We start from the raw sequence: 19,455 nt of genomic DNA, 5'->3' as shown, positions 1-19,455 counted from the left end.
AAAAACACCATCTTCATGTGAAAATGCTTTCTAGTAGGCCAAAAACAGAGCTAAGGCTCTGGGCACTACCCAGCATGAAAAAGACTCATGAGTGCCCAGTCACGTCCTGCCCTTGCAGCACACTGCCATCTAAAAAGGGGGCAGTGCCTGGTGTGTTCCAGGTACAGGCAGCAGTCAGCAGCCCTGCCACACTGCAGCCAAGCACTGGTGCACAGGCACCGCAGGCTTGGCTTGCCATTGGTTCACTTTCTGTCCTCCATGGTGGCCACACAAAGCATCCCTCTGCCCACACACCCACACTCACTCTGCACCTGCCCACTCCCAGCTGCGCAGCCTCATGACCTCCTTCACTGCAGAGAGCCAACTTCAGCTTCCTCCTTTAACCTTGTCCTCCCCTCTCATCTCTGAGAAAGAAATCTGCCTGTGACCCAGGGCCGGAGTTCCAGGGCCCAGGGGCCCCGGGGCCCATTCCCAGTTGCCAGCCAGCCAGCCAACTCCTTCTCTGCACTCTCTAGCTCCTCCACTGCCCTGCTCCTTCGCTCAGCCTGATGCATCTCCAGTTCTCCCCAACCTTTTCAACAGCTGAGGCCCCTGGCCTCCAGTTACCTTCTGCTGGAAGGCACAACACTAACTTCCTCCCACCTGCCTTCAGCAACCCCAATCTGACTCCTGGGTTACCACTGATCCCCCCACCCCTGTCCCCAGGACTCCTTGCTGAGGCTGGTTGCCTAGGACTTTCCTACTCTGAGGCAGCTCTTAACACAGTTCACCAGCCCCTGGTCCTGGAGACTCATCTCTCTACCCTGAGATTGACCTCATCATTCCTGTCCTCCTACACAGCTCCATGGCTTTCCACTGCCGGTTCCTTTCTTCTGCCCAGATGCCCTGCCAGCTGTCCCTGCTCTTCCACGTCTCGCTAAGCTTCCTCTTCTCCATTCCTCTGACACCTCCCCCCAGAACCCCACCCCAGGCTCCAAGACACTCTGAGGCCTGGCCCCAGGGCCCCCTCCAGCTCACCCTCCACCATCCCTGATCCCACACTTGCACTCCGGCAGCAAGGAAACCACTTCTGATGTGGACTCAGCTGAACCACATGCAGCCTACCAGCTGGCCACGCCCCACAGCCAGGCCTCTGCCCACTCTGCGAAGACCTCTAGCCATGGCCCACCCAACTTCACAATCCTTCTTCAGCAGAAGTTTAAAAAAGGATAGAGCAACTGCACAAGTATGTTTTATTGCAGGTTAAACACACGCTGTAAGGTACCAACATGCATACACTGTAAAATACAAACTTCAAGCAAAGAGACAAAACAAATTATGTTAGAGCAATCATTTTATTCATCAGAAAAATAAAAATATTTGATTCTCATTGAAATTTTTAGTGAAAGCAGGAGGATTTATACTCTTCTCTTTCTAGTGTTCATATAAACTTGTACAATGCACATACAGAGAAGCACTAGCAATAAGGAACACATACATACTCTCACAGTGAGCACACCATGTAACCAGCACCCAGGTGGAGCAAGGTCACCAGCCACAAGTCCACTGGGCCCCAAGGGTCACCCATACTACCAATACACATTAGTTTCATCAGGTTTTAGACTTTATATAAATGGACTTGTATATCTATACCTTTGTGTCTGAATGAACATTGGGAAGCTAGTCCACATTTTTCCACTGGGAGTTACCTCATGCCTGTCCGTCCTACTACTGAAAGACACTGGGATTGCTTCCAGGTTGGATATTACAGATGCACAAATCCTTGTGCGCTTCCATGTCAGTCCCACAGCTGGACTGACACTTGGCCAGACGATGCGAAACTGTCTTCCAAAGTGGATGAGCCAAATTACATTCCCACCAGCAGGGTGTGGAAGTTCTGTTTGCTTTACACCTCACAATCAGATGATAAGGTCTCTCTTTCCCACCCTTGGACCCACTCTGGAGTGAAAGCTATCACAGTGTAAGCGCGAGCCCCTTTCAAACATGAGGTGAGAGAGACTGAGAATTATGAGAGACTGAGCATTCCTCTCAAGCTCCCAAACCTGAGGTAAGGCACAGCAGACACCCAGGTCTTCGGACTCAAAATCTGGTACTATTCCCTCTTGTGCCCAAATATAGTTCCCAGCATTAACACCCTAACAAAGAGGAACATGAAAGAACTAAGAAAAAGAACAGGCTGTGGACTGTGCTAATCCCAATACACCAATCACGATAGAAAAGACAAAATAAAATTGGTCCATCAATCCAACTTTGAGACACACCCAGACAAACATCAGGCCACATATTCCCCAAGTATTAACAATGGAGTAATAACTGTCCCTTTGTTTTCTGCTTATCTTTATTGTTATTTTTCCACAATTAACACTTAATAATAAGAAAAGGCTATTTTTAAAAATTGAGATATAATTTATTTTCCCTAATTATCACCCTTTTAAACTACAGAACTCAGTGTTTTTTTAGCATACCCACCAAGTTGTGCAACCATCACCATTATCTAATTCCATAACATTTTCACCACCCCCAGAAGAACCCTACACCCAAACCATGAGCAGACACTCCCCAGCTCCCCTCCCCAAACCTGGCAGCCTCTGGTCTACTTCTTGTCTCTCTGGATTGGCCTCTTCTAGACATTTCATACAAATGGGCTCATGCAGCATGTGGACTTTTACGTATGGCTTCTTTCACTTGGAATGTTTCAAGTTCATCTAATACATCCCTCATGACAACTTTCTAGCTGAATACTAATACAGAGCTCTAGGGGCTCATACACTGGACATGTTATTTTCCATTCATCAAATGGTAGACACTTAGTTGTTTTCTATTTTGAGTCATGTTGTTGGGGAAAAGCATGCATAGGTCTTCGTATGGCCATATGTCTTTTGAGTAGACATCTGGGAGCACAATGGCAAAGTCATGTGGTAACTAGATGTTTCACTTTTTGAGGAATTGCTGAATTGTTTGCCAAAGAACCCTGCACCATTTTACATTTCTACCAGCAATGTGTGACCTCTCAGAATGCAGATGCTGAGAAAACCTTTTCAGGAAAGTCTGAAAAGGTAGTACCCTGAGGAACATCCACGAAAGGCCGAAGTAGACTACATACCTGCACAGCATTATGTTATCCACAAGACACACATCTGGACACACAGGAGGGTCCAAAGATAGCTTTCAACTTCATCCTCACATTTATACAGCTCTTTGGGGTGCACAGCATATTCATACGCATGAACCCTTGAAATTTTTATTCTTGGTTTTACTATTAAATATGATGTGATGCTATATTTTCATTTGATAATCATTTATTTTATGTTTCATTTTATAATCATATTCATAATTGTTTAGAAATAAGTTCACACTGGAATGGTTCCACTCTCACTGCCAATCATTTCACACTCTGACTTATCCAGCCACAAGCCCTTCACTGTGAGTGACAGCTCAGTGGCTAGAGCATATCTTCAAGCAGTTCTCCCCTTACATGGTGCGTGGGTATAGCAAAAGCTTCTCACACAATATGTCCTTGCATAACTGAGGTGAATTTGTTACCATTAATGTGAACTAAGACCTAGCAGTAAGGCCCCATCACCTTTTATATGCTGGGCATAAAATTCCTGAGTCAAAACCCTTTTCCCTCAGAACTCCACGGGCATTGCTCCATGCCCTCTGGCACCTAGTCTGTAGATAAATCTGAGCCCAGCCCAGTTTTTTTTATTTGAAAAGATTCTTCTGCCTGGATGTTAATGGTATCTTAACATGTTAAGTGTTGGCTATTTTGGTAATTTTGCCTGGTTCATGAGAAGCCCTCATAATTCTCAGGTTTGGATCCTTCTCCAGTTCAGGAAGACAAAGGATTCCCTTCTATTCCATTATCCTGGTCCCTACCTCAAGAGCTCTAGAGTCCCCCCCACGGGCCACTCTAGCACCTCCTCTGCTTCTCTCCTGCACCTGCCTAGATGGGCCAATTTGCCCTCCTCCTGGTCTGGTGATTTTCCACACCACTGCCCACTTCAGTGTTTGCATTACATGACTTACTGTCTAATGTTCTTTGGGTTGCCCATCCCCTTTCTCATCCCAGTTTATTGTTTCATCTTTCATAGTATCTGTAACTCCTCTGAGAGGAGAAAGTAGAAGACATTTGAAACCCACCTCAGTTAACCTAGACAAACGTTCTTCCAAAAGCACGCTCCTCCTCTATTCCTCGCCTGCCTGTTTATCTTCCTCTCTAGGCTGGATCTTTGCAGTCTCCCCTTTGGCGCTGGTCTTTCTCTTTGTTCCTTCTGGAATGAGGACAGATGATTATGTTCCTGCCTGATATGTTCCAAAACAGGGCAGGTGGATTCTCTCTGCTCCCCTCTCTATCTGCCCTAATGGATTCAAAGGTTCCTGGATAATGCGGGGGCTAAGGTCTAGCACCATGTCCACCACTCACCTGTGACCACTCTTGAGCAAAGTTCTTGACTTCTCTTGCCTCAGTTGCCTCTTCTACAAAACCAGAAAGTTAAGCTAACCTTTAAATGTTCTTTAGCTCTACATTATTATGATAATTTTACACATCATATAAACTTTCATTAGTTTGGAAACAATTAGCAGGACTTCAAGTCATGTATAAACAAGTAATACCCTGTTTCTTTTTTTAATATTTATTTTTTAGCTTTAGGTGGACACAATATCTTTATTTTATTTTTATGTGGTGCTGAGGATTGAACCCAGTGCCTCACGCATGCCAGGCAAGCGCGCTACCACTTGAGCCACATCCCCAACCCAATACCCTGTTTTTTTGTTTGTTTGTTTGTTTGGTTTGGTTTGGTTTTGGGGGGGGGGGTTTTAATACCCTGTTTCTTAAGAAAGATTCTCTGCCCTTTATTCCAAAGTGAGTCACTCATAAATATGAAGCTCAAGAAATAGCCTTCATTTGATTATACACAGGAAGAGATAAGAATTATAAATAATTTAACAAGAGCTAGCAGAGATGTCTTGGATGTAAGATGTATATGAGAAGACAAAAGCTACACACAAGCAACCATAAGCCCTTTCTCCCTTTCAGCCTCCCCAGAGCCTTGTCCACTCCAGGACCTTCCATCAAAACACTAAAAACCAAGCAGAAAAACTGACAACTGACCATGCTGTCTGTAGGCCTGTCTCTCCACAGCTCCAGAAATAACACTGGTTAAGTGCCTGCTGCAGGCCACATGCTGTGGCAAGCCCTCCGTTCGTATTGTCTATTTAACCCTGCCAACCTCCAGGTGGAAGACTCGCTCCTGCCCAGGTCTCTGGCACCTCTACACTTCCTACCCGGCTCTTGCCTTCTCTTTGCAGAAGCGCTTGGGTTTTTCAACCAACATTACACTCTTCTTTTTCCTTTCCTGAGAGGCAAAAGTCTTCATACCAGTGTGGTTGGCTCTGGTACCAACACAGCCACTTCCCTGGGCTGTCCTTGATCCTGTCTCACTACTCCCCAGCTGTGGCTTTCAGCACCAGGGTCAGTGCCTCTGCCAATGCTGGGGTCTCTGGGTCAGAGCAACAGAAGACACATCATCACAGATCAGTTTCCCACTGGCTGTCCCAGATTAGATCCTTCACCAGATTCTATGTCCTGATCTCAGTCTGATATCTAGATTTACCCTCAGCCCCCACCAGCTCTCATGTACTATAACCCTGAGACCCCACTCATAAGTTCTGGAAATTCTACAGTTCTACAGCAGGCTTCTCTTTGCTACCAAGCTAGGAATACAGAAGGGGCTAAGGATGCACCTCAAGTCACAGGGCTCCTTACCCTAGGCCACATTAGTCCAACTTCCCAGGACTTCCTTCAACTGTTCTGACCAGCTGCCTTTCCTAGGGTCTGGACATGCACCCCTCCCATGGGACTGCAGATCCATCCTCAACCTGGATGTTAGACCGCTGGTGGTGGGGCAACTTTCCTGCTCAGGAGCCACAGATTTCACGCCAAAGGAGTAGCAGTAGCAGGTACCAGTAAAATGCTTGAGAAAATTTGCTGAGAAACTGGACACAGCAAAGAATCTCTCTGAGTCTTTTGCACATGGTAGTGAAGGTAACTTCTCTGGAAAAAGCCAGAAAATGACTGACTGACTGACTGACTGACTGATTGACTGATGAGACAGTGCATAAAACTGGTTCTGACACTGGCAAAAACAAGAGTGTCCAGCAGTAGGGGCCAGGACAGGCAGGGCCATGCAGGGAGGGAGGTGGAAACTGGTGCCTACGCTACAGCTGACCACTTCACATCTCGTCCTTCCCTTGGCCCTTCCTCCATGTCCACAGTGTCCCTCCTACTGGCATTCTGCAGCAGTGCAGATAGGACCCTCTGCCACCACACAACATTCCTAAGCAAGGACGACCCAAGTCTCCTCCCCAGCCCAGTAAGTATCTGAATCACCTGTGAAGAATATCAATCAGGCAGATGGCCAGCCCACAAAGGATGCGGATGCTCCAGTGAAAGCCACTGTTCCAGCTGAGACCTTTTCTCTGAGTGCCAGATGACAGGCCACTCACCAATGGACAGCCCTACTGAGCTGTCTCAAGGTATCCTAAATTAAATGGCCAAACCAAATTCACTTTCCTTACCATGTACTACATCAAACCAGAGATTGCTACCTTTCTTCCTTGGAACCAGTCTTTCTGACCTCTACTGCCCACGATTGCCAGATTCAGGACCTACCATCTCCCACCCAGACTCCTATCTCCAGCCTCCTCCCACGAATTTTTCCCCACCAGGGAAAATTTTGCCACCAGGATTAGTGATGGTGTTTCTCTTGACCAATTATTCACTGACCACAGGATGACATCCAAACTCCTAAGCACTGCCTGTGAGGCCCCTGCAAACAGACCTAAAGCACCCTACCAACCACACCTCCTCCAGCCTCTCCTCCCACCTTCTCCACTCAAAACCTCACACTCCAGCAACACACCCTGCCACAGCCTATGCACCACGCATAGGCTCTGCCTTCTCTGCCACTACATGATACTTCCCCTGCCTGTCCCTAATGCACCTGGAAAGCTGAAAATTTCCTTTAAGATCCAGAGTCTTATAAAGTTCCATGGGCTCCCATTTCAACACCACCACCAGCCCGACACCACATGGCCCTCACTTATTTTCTCCTGTCTGTCAAGTCTGTGGGATGCCTAAGGCAGGGCTGCAGTATCAAGCCCAATTACATGTGCAATACATATCTACTTAAAGATTTAAAACCGCTAATGAGATCAAGGTATTCTTCCATCCCCTCAAGAAGCAAAGAAGCCAACCAATCCTCAGAGCAACAGAAATAAGGCCAGCTGATATCTGGAAAACATGGCAGGTAATGCCTCAGCAATAGGTGCTTTAGGCGACAGCTGGGAGATCCTAAAAAAGAAGAGCCAGCAACTACAACACAGCTTAGTCAGGGATCAACATAGTTCACAAAAGCAACGCCATGTCTGGACCAGGAACACTCATCCCTCCTTGCCCTCAGGGCTGTAGCTACACAGGTGTCATGGTACTTCCTAGATTCACCATGCCCTGTCCTTCAATGGGACCATGCAGGTGTAGCTGGCATCTCTGCATCTAACTAGCTCCAGGCTGGCCTTCAGGTGGCAGCTTGAAGCCTCCTTCCTCTGAGAAGCTGCCTCTGACCTCTTCACAGGAAAAACCATTCAATGTTTGGTTTCCTGGTGTCTTGTACTCCTCCTGCAGCCATTAGCAGTAATGTGATTCCTTTGCTACTATACTTCAAGCCAAGAGATAGCCAGGCTTTGTTTTTCACACTGTGGCCCCACATTCATCAGGGGAGACTCTGCCACCACACAGGCCAGAACAAGAACTGGATAGGTGGATAGGTGGATGGATGGATGGATGGATGGATGGATGGATGGATAGATGGACAGGCAGGCAAGCAGGTTAGCAGGACAGGGAGGAATGAGGAATGAGTCTGCCTTCAGTTGCTGTATCATTTCCCTTTACTCTGACTTAACCCTCCCAACTCAATCTCACATCTTAAATCCAAGGCTTTTCTACTGAAAAAAGGTTGCAAACACACTGGGGCTATTCCTGTTCACTTAGAAAGCAGATGTCACCAGCAAATTCATATCCCTGGCATTCTGGCTCCATTGATCATCCATTGATCTGCGATACCAGATTTGCTCTTCTCCATTCCATAGGTCTTACTGGCCATGGTGATAAAACTAGGTTCCAAGAATTTTCCAGTCCTAAGAAGCTCCCTAAGAACATGGTGATGCTAAGAGACCACTGAGACACTGTCTTTTCTTAGATAGACACCATCATCAGATTGGACAGTGAAGCTGAACACTAAGTCAGGGATTAGTCCCTGCTCCCGTGCAGTTGACCACCTTGAAGTAGAGTTTTAATTTGAGATAAATGCTTCACCATAGACACAGTTTGTTAGAAACAGTACATGACCCACAGCCAGCTGTTAAGACTACCTTATGCAAATGGATATGTGCAAGTCCACAGGCCTGCAGGTTGGTGAAGTAGTACAGCTGGGCATGAAACACTGGTGAGGTCTCCACCCTCACCTGGAAAGTCTGGACTCAAAGATCTCTAACCTTCAGACTGACACTATATCTGATAAGCACAAAGGCCACAGGTCCCCAATGCAAAGGTGCCCAGAGATAAATTACAGAAATAAGCTCCGTAAAACACCCCGCAGCAGAATGCTGCACATCAATCAGCAAATAAACTCTAACCTTATCATCAAAAAGTTTCCCAACAAGCTAGGTGTGGTGGCACACACCTGTAATCCCAGTGACTCAAGAAGCTGAGGCAGGAGGATTCAAAGTTTGAGGCCAGCTTCAGAAACTTAGTAACACCCTGTCTCAAAATTTAAAATAAAATAATAAAAAGAATTTAGATATATCTCAGTAGTAAAGTGCCCTTGGGTTCAATCCCCAGTACAAACCAAAAAAAAAAACAAAAAAAAGAGGGTATCTTAAATACCTTACAGGCATGCTTATTTGGTCTTTTCTCTAAAAGAAGATGCCACTAAGGGCTTTAAGTAAGGGGAATGACATAATCATCATTCTTGCTGCCTTGTGCTGGCCCTGGGATAGTACATTTACCTACAAAGTCAGGGAGAAGTATCACAAGAAAGTCATCAGTGATCACACAGTGTAACCACGACACACCATGGCAGGACAGAGCACAGTGGGACCCCAAAGGTGGTGGTAGGAACAACCTATAAACACACTTGGTTCACAATCAAGTGTCAGGGCCTAGAGAAGAAAAAGCCACTACAGAGTTAGGACACAAAGAAAGAAATATTTAAAACCAGTGAGAGTCACTAATTCCAATAAGAGATTTTATTGCCACAAAAAAACTTTTTTTCCATAAATACTTCATTACTAGAAGTACTGAGAGCACAGATTTCCCTTGCCCTAGTTACCAGACTTGTACAAGACATGAGAATTATTGTGTTCAATAAACATAGACTGGGGCTGGGGACGTGGCCCAAGCGGTAGCGCGCTCGCCTGGCATGCACAGGGCGCTGGGTTGGATCCTCAGCACCACATAAAAATAAAATAAAGATGTTGTGTCCACCGAAAACTAAAAAATAAATATTAAAAAAAAATTCTCTCTCTCTCTCTCTCTCTCTCTCTCTCTCTCTCTCTCTCTCTCTAAAAAAAGAAAAAGAAAAAAAAACATGGACTTAAAGACTCTCAATATTATTTCCTGTTTCTCCAGTAAGATAATTTTCAAAGAAAATCAAGGCCAAACATTTAAATTTTCTTATTACTCAATTGTCCTAATCTTAAACCTTACAATAAAAATATTTAAATCCTAAAGAAGAAAAGAACTGTGTTTGCATTAGTTCCTATGAAAGACCTTTATGTATATGGATTCACAAAAAATGGAAGAACCTAGGAAGCCAGCCCAAAACCCTGGCAGGTCTGAGACAGAGGCCTAACCCTAGGTGACTCCATGTGCTCCCTCACTAGACCTAGTGTCCTGCTGGAAGTCGAGGCTTGCTCCTACAATGCCAGCACAGAATGAGCTCCACCAGCTGACCCCATCACCAAGCTCATCTGAGTTTTAACACATTCCTTGTGCAATCACTCATATAACTTCCATTAGCAATAAATCAATATCCCAAAAAAAGCATCTTGAAACGCCTGTGATCCTGGGTGAAGAGAGAACATCATATCATTCTATCTTGTATTCACTGGTGCTTGCAATGTGCACGCCCTCTGCCATGTGCTGTTCCACAACATCTGCCTGTACCCCTTAAGAAACATGCCAAAGCCAGGTGCGGTGGTGCTTGCCTGTAATCCCAGAGACTCAGAAGGCTGAGGCAGGAGGATCACGTGTTCAAAGCCAGCCTTGGCAACTTAAGGGAGGCCCTAAGCAACTCGGCAAGACCCTGTCTCTAAATACAATACAAAAAAGGCTAGGGATGTGGCTCAGTGGTTGAGTGCCCCTGAGTTCAATCCCCAGTGCCAAAGGAAAAAAAAAAAAAAAAAGAATCATCCAGAGGCAGATGCTATCATAGCTTTTGTATGGATGAGGAAATATAAATGGGGTTACTTGCTCAAGGCCACAAGGCTTGTGAGTGTTGCATTCTGAGCTTCAGGCAGTGCCATCCTCCTCTCAGATACTCAGGAGCTAAATCCCCCACTTGGAGCACAGTACATTCAAAAGCTCTGAGGAAAAGCAGCGGAGCGATTTGCTGCTATGAGTCTTCACAGTCTCTGCCCTCCTGGGGAAGGACAGGTGAGGCAAGCCCATGTGTGCCAACCCTGGGGAAAGGTCAAGGAATAGACTAGTACAGAGCTCAGACAAGAGAAGGTACCCACAGTGATGGTGTGCTGACCCCTCCTTTGAGAGGAGTTGGAGAAAAAAGAGGGTGAAAATACCCATAGACAATCGCAAGCCTGGGAGGAGCATCCCAAGCATCCTGGAAGGAGCATCCCAGGGCATTCTAACTTCCAGATGGCTTCTCAGATGCCATGTCCATCTAACTAGTACCATAACCACGACACTAGCATCCAGAGGAACAACCTGAGAGAGATTTCTTGATGCTCCCAGTGAGTACTCTAAGCATGAGGTTCCTGTCAGGCACCAGCCAAATATCCCACTACATTATTTGACCAATTCTTTACCAACCCCAAGGTAGGGAATACTGCTACCCTCATTTTACAAAGCAGGAAATACACCTGCCCAAAGTCACACAGGTTGTGGAAGAAATAGAAATTTGAACTCAGATCTGCCTGCTCTAGAGCCTAAATCTGCTTGGCAACTTCATTTGAGGTACCCCTGGTCACCTTTCATGTGTGACTCTTCTGTGACATGAGCTCCCAAAAGGCAGAGCAAAGCTCCTTCATCTCCATATGTCCAACATCTAGGACAAGGATAGCTCAAAGCTGAACCCCAGCAGGGCTGATAGGTGAACACCCACCTGTAGAAAGTGAAGTGGCCTCTCTAACTCGAGGTACAGAAACAATGACAGTCAAGAGAGTGTGTTCATGAGCAATGCCCCTCACAGCAGCCAATTCAACCAACCCTTTCCTGGTCAAAATGCACAGACCACCTACTTGGCACCTTCAGTAACACATCCAGACCCCAGCCCAAGGGAGGGCTGAGGAAGAAAGGTGAACTCAACAAGCAAAAGCAGCCCACGATTAGACCTGTTATTCTCCTCCATCCCTATCCTGACCTACAGCATCTGGAAGAAATGTTCCTTTCTTCTCCCATGCTCAAGACTCCACAAGTGTCACCAGCCTTGCCCAAAGCCTACAGCTCCAGAAAGCACAGCACATTCTGTCTCAGAGTCAGCACTCAGATATCTGGGGAGGGAAGGAATAGAATCCAGAGACTGGGTTTCACCAAAGTCCTGCTGGCTTATAAATAAGAGTATGCAATGTGTATAGCATGACTCGTGAGCAGATGTCCATCAGTGTCCTCCAGGAGCTTACCCTGTGCACATCCCTCAAGACACACCTGCAAAGAAAGCTGGAGGAGACAAAGGCATAAAGCTCCACATGCAATAACACAGTACATAGCCAGATCCAGGTGTGCTCATAGTGACAGTGGAAGGAGCACAGGGCAGCAAGAGGGGTAACAAATACCTGGAAGAACTGGGTAGATTTCACAAGGGAGGGGAAATTGGAGCTGTGGAGGCATTTCCATGATACAGGGAGAAGTAACTGTCCCTGCCTCTGTGACCTCACACCCAATTCACCTCCCAGCATCCGGCCAGCACACTATTCTGCAACTCTTGAGTATCTGTCTCCACTCACAGCAAGTAGCATCTTAAAGGCAGAAACTACGGACATTCTCCACAGCCAGTAAGCATCTGCTGACAAGGAGTATCTACTTTAGATTATTAATAACATAGTAGCTCGCCCTTCCTGAACACCTATGTGGCCTGCTCCTGTGACACGTGCCTTGCATGCACTATCCCTTCTCCTCCACAGAAACCCACAAAGACAGATCCCATCATCAGTATCCATTTTACAGAAAAGGAAACTGAGATGCCAAGAGATGAGATAAACTGTCCCAAGTCATATAGCCAATAAGCAACAGAGTTGGATTGTAAATCATGAGCTGAATGGAAAAATCAATGTTCAATGTCCAGCAAACATCCTCTTTCCTTTTCTTTCTCTTTCAATTCTCTGCCTTGCATCCAGATACATGGACTGCCCTTTAACCTACTGTTCATTGGAACTAAAGTCATTTCTTTACCAGAGAAGAACAAGGAATGGCTCTTGTTAAATCTTCTAAACAATGACTGCTAACCAATACTGAGTAGATATATGAGTGGAGGGGGAAGTGGCTATATAAAATTGTGTTTACATATCAGTCAAAAGCATTTATTAAAGATGAACTAAATGTACCAATAAGGCATCTTTCAATACTAGAACATTTTCCAAAATAAATCAAGTACATAACTGAAGGAGCAAAGAGTATGTGTAGAATGCTACTCTTTGTGTAAGAGAAAAAAACATAAATAAACAAGAAACTGGTGATAATAGTGGCCTCTAAGGAGAAAGACTTGAAAATGGTAGTTTGAGGCAAGAAAGAGTCTTTTTTTACAAATAATTCCCCTACTTGTCTTTTTTTTTTTTAATCCATGTGGGATTTTTCTACTTCTTAAAAAAAATAAAAACATTATTTAAAGAAATCATTTATTGCCAGACTTTCCCCCAATACTCATACACACAACTGCAACCATGAAAATTCATGTTTGTGAACAAACCTGGATGAGTTAAATGTGTAATGAAATAAGGCTGTGAAACAATTTTTTGTATTTCATATCAAGGCTCACTAATTCCACTAATGTTGTGACAATATTTTTGTCCAATAAGTAAAATGCACATTAAAGATACAGACACAAAGGACACACAGCAACAGGGACAATTTGCCAGGTCTTCTTCCGAGGTAAAGCCCTTCATTTGTTCCTTTGACAAGTATTTAATGAGCAGCTACTATGTGACAAACAAGATCCTAGACAAGCATTTTTAAAAGAAGAACTAAATAACAGGTCATTAGCTTTCACCCTCCTACTTTTCAGGAACATATAACAGCATGTTAATCAGAATCCAGAGTTAGGACTCCAGGGGATCACACAGTTAACCACTTTTACCCAGTTAAGAAAACAGGTATGCTAGGCACAATGGTGCACACTTATATCCCAGCAGGATGATTACAAGTTCAAAGCCAGCCTCAACAACCTTAGCAAGGCCCTAAGCAACTCAGTGAGACCCTGTCTCTAAATAAAATATTATTTTAAAGGGGGGCCTGGGAGTGTGACTCAGTGGTTAAGCACCCTGGGGCTCAATCCTTGGTGCCAAAAAAGGAAAAAAGAAAAGAAAAAGAAAATTGAGGTCTGCAGTGGGAAAGAGACTTACTTGAGACTGCACACAAAGCAAAGGTCTCAGAATCCCTGCTCTTCTTACATGCTACTTGCTGTTCTAAGCAGCTTGTTTTGAAAGATAGGTAAGTTAGGGACAAAGGCAGGGAAAGAAAAGAGCCCTAACATTGAGTGCCAAATAGAGAATGTGCTTTCAAATATCGTGTCTTATTTATTCTTCACAACAACCTCTCAAAGTGGCCATGGTAATCCTTGTTTTAGAAAGAAGAAAACCCAAGTTCTGAGAAGCTAAGAAGCTAGTCTAGGGTCACACAGCAGGAGGCAGCAATAGGAGACTTCAAACCAGGCCTGTCTGACTACCAAGTAGGAGTTCTCTCCTTCCATACTGTAAAGGAAACCTCATTTATAAGGAAGACTGGGTATATATCACAGAGGCTTGGGTGCAACACTTTTCCAATAATGAAGTTTTTCCTCTTGACTTTGAATATTGTCACTCATATAATAACAAATAAAAAAGCCAATCATTGGGGCTGGGGCTGGGGCTCAGCTGTAGAGCGCTCACTTAGCATGCGTAAGGCATTGGGTTCGATCCTCAGCAACATGTAAAAATAAAGGTTATTGTGTCTACCTAAAACTAAAAAATAAATATATTTTTTTAAAAAGCCAATCATAATCCAACATGTGTTCTAGTTCTTGTCTGTCACCAAATTTGGGCTTTCTTTTTAACTCAGAGGGCATGGTAGTCACCCAGGGGACAGCAGTCTTGAGAGACATTAACACAGTTTCTGCCAGGACAAAGTGGGACAACTCACACATGCTGCTTCTAGACCTTCTAGCATACCACACAAGCACTGGCCCAGTGAAGGCCTGTCCCTGAGATGCCCTTCCTAAGATGCTACTAGGTCACTACCACACCAGTGGTACTGAGGGAGTCCCGCACCATGGTGTTTGATCCCAAAAGTCTCATAGCTTCTGCAGTAAGGAAAAGTATAGGCCAGCAAAGAAGATTCTTCCACCTTCACTTCTGACTACACAGAATAGGGCAGAGGCTATGCAGGTCAGATTGACCAACTGCTAATGAATAGAGACACAGGCATTGAAAGGTTACACCTGGGAACAGGAAACTGGCATGCCCTTCTTTTTGATGTCTGCCTTCTTGAATAGGAAATTCAAGGCTCTTGCTTAGATGCAGGAAGGAGAATTCCTCAGGGCTTCAACATAAACCACCTGTACCAGCTCAGAGTCCTCACTGGGACTGGGGTCTAAAGGTCAGCAAATAACAAAATGTTCCTCTGCTTTCCATTTGCCATTGCTCACTGTGTTGCAGCGCTCCCACAAAGGCCCACAGGAAGAAGCAGTCATGATCCAAGACACCACTAGTCTTTGGGGAACTCCCCAGCACAAACCTCATTTCAAATTTTAACAAGAAAGTGGCCTGATATGGCCTCTTGAAAAGTTATCCCCTCTTCTTGAGACTCATCAGTTCCCAAGCCAAACTGCCCAACCATACCCAAGGATTTGACTCAACTTTACCCAAGGATTTGCTCAGTAAGCACCGTTCATACTATCCTCATAAAGCTCTTAGGAGGCTGACAGGCAGGTATAAAGATGCTCATTTTGTAAGGAAGGAAACAAAGCTTAAAAAGGTAAAAGACTCCCAGAAAAGTTTCTGAATTGTCATACCTGCTCTTTCCCCTCACCAGGCTGCCATTTCAAAAATCTTTTTGAGACTAGTACTGTGAAGATTTGCAGCAGCATCTGGTCCAAGGAGCCAACAATCCAGGACGCTCCCAAGCTTCACACTAACTATACACTTCAAGCACATATTTTCCAACAACCAATCATCCATTGAAAGCCAACCACCCTCCAATCTAATTCTGTCCGCTCAAAAGCAATAGGGAAAACCCCCAGGGGTGAAAAACAGCGCGCCCCACTTAGGACGTGGCGTGGCACTCAGGAAGCAACCGGCCTAGTAACCAGGGCAGCTGGGATCCAAGTCAGGCTCAGCAGAGGCACAGGCAGGCCTAAACGCCCGTTCCAGCGGCAACCCTGGATGCCTCTAAAATCCGCCGAGCTCCTGCTGGCACCCAACCCCCGGGCAATGAACAGGACCACTCACCCTTGGCCGGTTCCTCACCTGTGGACCTGCTTCCGGACCTGCAACCACTCGGGGCCCCGCCCCGCCTATGCAGGTGTCCCTAGTCCCACCCCTTGCACCCATGATTTCCCCGGGCCCTGGCTCGCCCGCCGTTTTGGCCTCACCTCGCAGACCCTTCCCGCTATCAAACACAGCGACGCTCCTGGCCCCGCCCCCTGCACCTGCGGACCCTCGCCCCACACGACTGCCTTCTCCAGCCCCGCTCTCCACACCTGAGCCTTGCCTCACCGCCACCCCCACACCCCCAGTCCTTCATGCTCCCCGGGACCAAGGCACCTAAGGCCCCTGACCGGGTGCCTGCACCTAAAACCCGCCAACAAAGCCGGGTCCCCGGCCCCGCCTCCCGGGCCCAGGCTCCTCCCTCCCGGACAGCGGCCCTCGGGTCCCGCCCCCCGCACCTGCAGCTCCCTCGGGCCCGGCCCTCAGGGCCCCGCCCCGCCCCGCTCCTCTCACCGCCGCCGCCGCAGTCCTGGCCGGTCACCTTGACTCGGGCCGCAGTGGCTGCCGCCGCCTCCTCATGGCCCTGGGAGCGGCCCAGCGGCAGCAGCGCCTTCGCTCGGAGGCTGGGGCCGGGCTGAGCCGGGCCGGGGCCGGGCCGGGCGCAGCTGGAGCGCGGGCCGACGTGAGAACCAAGCCGGTGCCCAGCCGCAGTAGGAACCGTCCGCTCCCGGGCTTGAGCGGCGGGCAACACAGCCAATCGGCACGCAGCGCCAGACCAGCACCCCCAACCAGCTCGTCGCAGGGGCGGAGACACGCAAATTGACCGGCTGGTCGCTTCAATGCGCAGCCGCTGCAGCTGCGATCCTCTCCTGCCTGGGCCTTTGCGCGCTGGTAGACGCCGGCTCAGCCTGCAGGGATGCTCCGCTGCCCTCGTCACGGGCTCGGTGCCCCGCCACGCCCATTCTCTCCCTAGAAATAGCCGTGCATCTCATGTCCCACACATCCTTCCAGGCTTCACCAATTCCCCCCTTAAATCCCTACCTAAGATTTATCATTTTAGACAAAAACACGGTTTCGTGAGTGGAGCATCACCTTAGTGCCCATTCTTTAAGACTGAGGTAGGCACGGAGCACAGAACGTCTGAGCCACAAGACACCTCCGAGATTCTCAGGTCCAGACCAATTATTTCACAATTGGACGAAGTTAGACCCAACCTGGTGAAGGGTCTTGCCCAAGACCACTCAAGGGCACACCTGGGGAATGAGCCTGGATCCTTCCTCCAGGTCTTTAGTCTGTGCCAGGTACGATGAGGTAGGTGAGCACAGAGGTTGTCATTTGCTTAAAGTTACAGTAATAATAAGTTACAGAGACAGGTCTGTGAAGACCTGGGAGTCCAGAACCACAGCAAAATCGTTCTGTGCCCCCACAGAAAGGACATAGAATACTCTTTCCTACTCCGAATGCTTCTTGGACGCGTAGACAAATAGAACACCATTTTCACGATTTTCAAATTAATTTTGCAATAACAAATAGAAAGCATATAGAAAGATTTGGTTACTGTGTTTCCCAAAGCTTATAGAAGAGGGGAAAAAAAGCAAGAAAAATAGAGTCTAAGTCTTGGAAGTGTCTTTGAGGGAAATTTCTGCTATTGTATTAACAGTGATCATCAAAGAATATTCTTAACTCTTTTACTCAAAGAGAACTAGAGGCTAAACAGGCAAAGGTTCTGCTCAGAGCCTTTGTATTCAGAAATATACAAGATGGGAGTTCAGTGCAAAAGTTGGAGAGACACATTGCCAGGGATCAAACCCTGGTTCTGCCATCAGTGGGCAAGGTACTCAACCTTTCTGTGTCTCCATTTCTTTATGAATGTAATGAAGATAGCACCCTTTTCAGACAAATTGTTGAGAGGATGAAACTAAATGATATATGGAAGAAGGCCTGGCACCTAACAGGAACTCAGAAAACATTAGCTATTGTATTTACCTGTGTGACTTTGGGGAAGCAAAGATGTTTAGCACAAAGTTTGCAATACATGCTCACTAAATGGCATCTATTATGAGCTATCAATGTGCTGGAAGGTGCTACAGAAGCGTCTTCCCTCAGGAAACAGAGGCCTCCACCATTGCTGCCCTCACCTGTTCTCCTAGCAGCGTAGGTGGTAGCCAGGGCTAAATTCCAGAATAACCTGATGGAGGATATCCTGGGCCAATGAGGGGAAAACATATATACCCAAAATGTGAGAATTACCCAATGTGTACCAGCTCAACACAAGAGAATACGCTGGGATTGGATTTTCAGCATGTTGGATCAAGGAAGCTGAAATATAAGACTAAGTAAGTAAGAAATTTTGAGATTTGAGATTTAACACGGTAGTCAGGGCCTCAGGGACTGGGGTGGCAAAAAGAGTGCCCAATTCTCAGTGAACTAGAAATTCTGTATCATAAATCCTTCCTCTACCTGGCAGATGGTAGAAGTAAACACTCTGAAATGGACATACAGGTGATTCTCACTAATCACAGATTCCAAATTTATATCTGTGAATTAGCCTGCTTAGAAGAATTCATTTGTAACCCCAAAATAAATAATTACAACACTTCCATGTTCCATGGTCATGTATAGAAGATGAAAAATTTGAGTCAAAGTGCAGATTTCCAGCTGAGATCGAATAAAGTGACATTCTGCCTTTTGTTTCAGCTCTCATACTATAAACAAGTACATTTTTCCAATTCAGTACTGATTTTTGTGTTGCTTTTTTTTTTTTTTTTTTGGTGATTTCACTGTGTAAAGTAGTCCCCAGACATAGTGCTGAAATGCTGTTTAGGGTTCCTAGGCACAAGCAAGCTGTGATGTGCCTTACTGAGAAAATACATGTTAGATAAAACTCCATTTGGGTGCATATTACACACAGTGCTAACAATTAAGTTTGATGTTAGTAAATCAACAACATGTATTTAGTAAGTTATCTTACTAAAACTTAGATAAAATAAGATCCTACAGTAATATTGACTGGTTGATAAAAATGTTATGATCAGAGGCTTACAGGAACTCAACTTCTATATTTCCTCTAAGAGCAATAGTTTAGTATTTTTCACTAGTAACCCTTCCAGCAAAGGGTTGCTGGGAAATGTAGTTCCCAAGCTTCTGAATCCTACAATATATGGGAAAGTAGAAAGGGGAAATAATATTAACTGTTCCAGATAATACCGTGCAACAGGTAAAATCATTTGATGGCTTTGAAAGAAAATGTTAATTATGCCCTAAGCTTGGCAATGTACATATGCTTTTTGTTTCTTTGTTGGTGCTAAGGATTTAACCTGGGGCCTCACACATGCTAAGCACATGCCATATCAGTGAATCATACCCCAGCCTCTACAATATCCATCTTTAGTCAATCAGAGATGGAAATAAAGATGATCCTTGTTACAGGAGGTAACAGAGGATCCTTGTCACAGAATCTACCACCAAATGCTATGATTCGATTTCACATGTGTCATAGGGACCTTATTACCTGTGAAAATGTGCAATAACTGAAGGAAA

The 19,455-nt window shown here is 45.9% G+C and overlaps 1 protein-coding gene across 24 annotated transcripts in view; it reads right to left on the bottom strand.

The window, feature by feature from the left end:
- Ralgps1 (Ral GEF with PH domain and SH3 binding motif 1) overlaps positions 1 to 16,658 on the bottom strand; it is a 246,469-nt gene extending 229,811 nt beyond the window's left edge. For 21 of the 24 annotated variants that reach the window (XR_013438308.1, XR_013438309.1, XR_013438310.1 and 18 more), the window contains exon 1: positions 16,429 to 16,658. The gene's annotated coding sequence lies outside the window, so the exon portion shown is untranslated. Of the gene's footprint in view, positions 1 to 4,143; positions 4,481 to 16,373 lie in introns of those variants that run through there. The other 3 variants (XM_078048253.1, XM_078048254.1, XM_040286345.2) reach the window with 3 other exon arrangements.
- Between the last annotated feature and the right edge of the window lie 2,797 nt (positions 16,659 to 19,455).

Source organism: Ictidomys tridecemlineatus, chromosome 4 (assembly GCF_052094955.1).
Source record: "Ictidomys tridecemlineatus isolate mIctTri1 chromosome 4, mIctTri1.hap1, whole genome shotgun sequence".
Classification (NCBI taxonomy): domain Eukaryota; kingdom Metazoa; phylum Chordata; class Mammalia; order Rodentia; family Sciuridae; genus Ictidomys; species Ictidomys tridecemlineatus.
The sequence above is the reverse complement of the archived record's forward strand: the minus strand, read 5'-3'. Positions and strand labels throughout refer to the sequence as shown.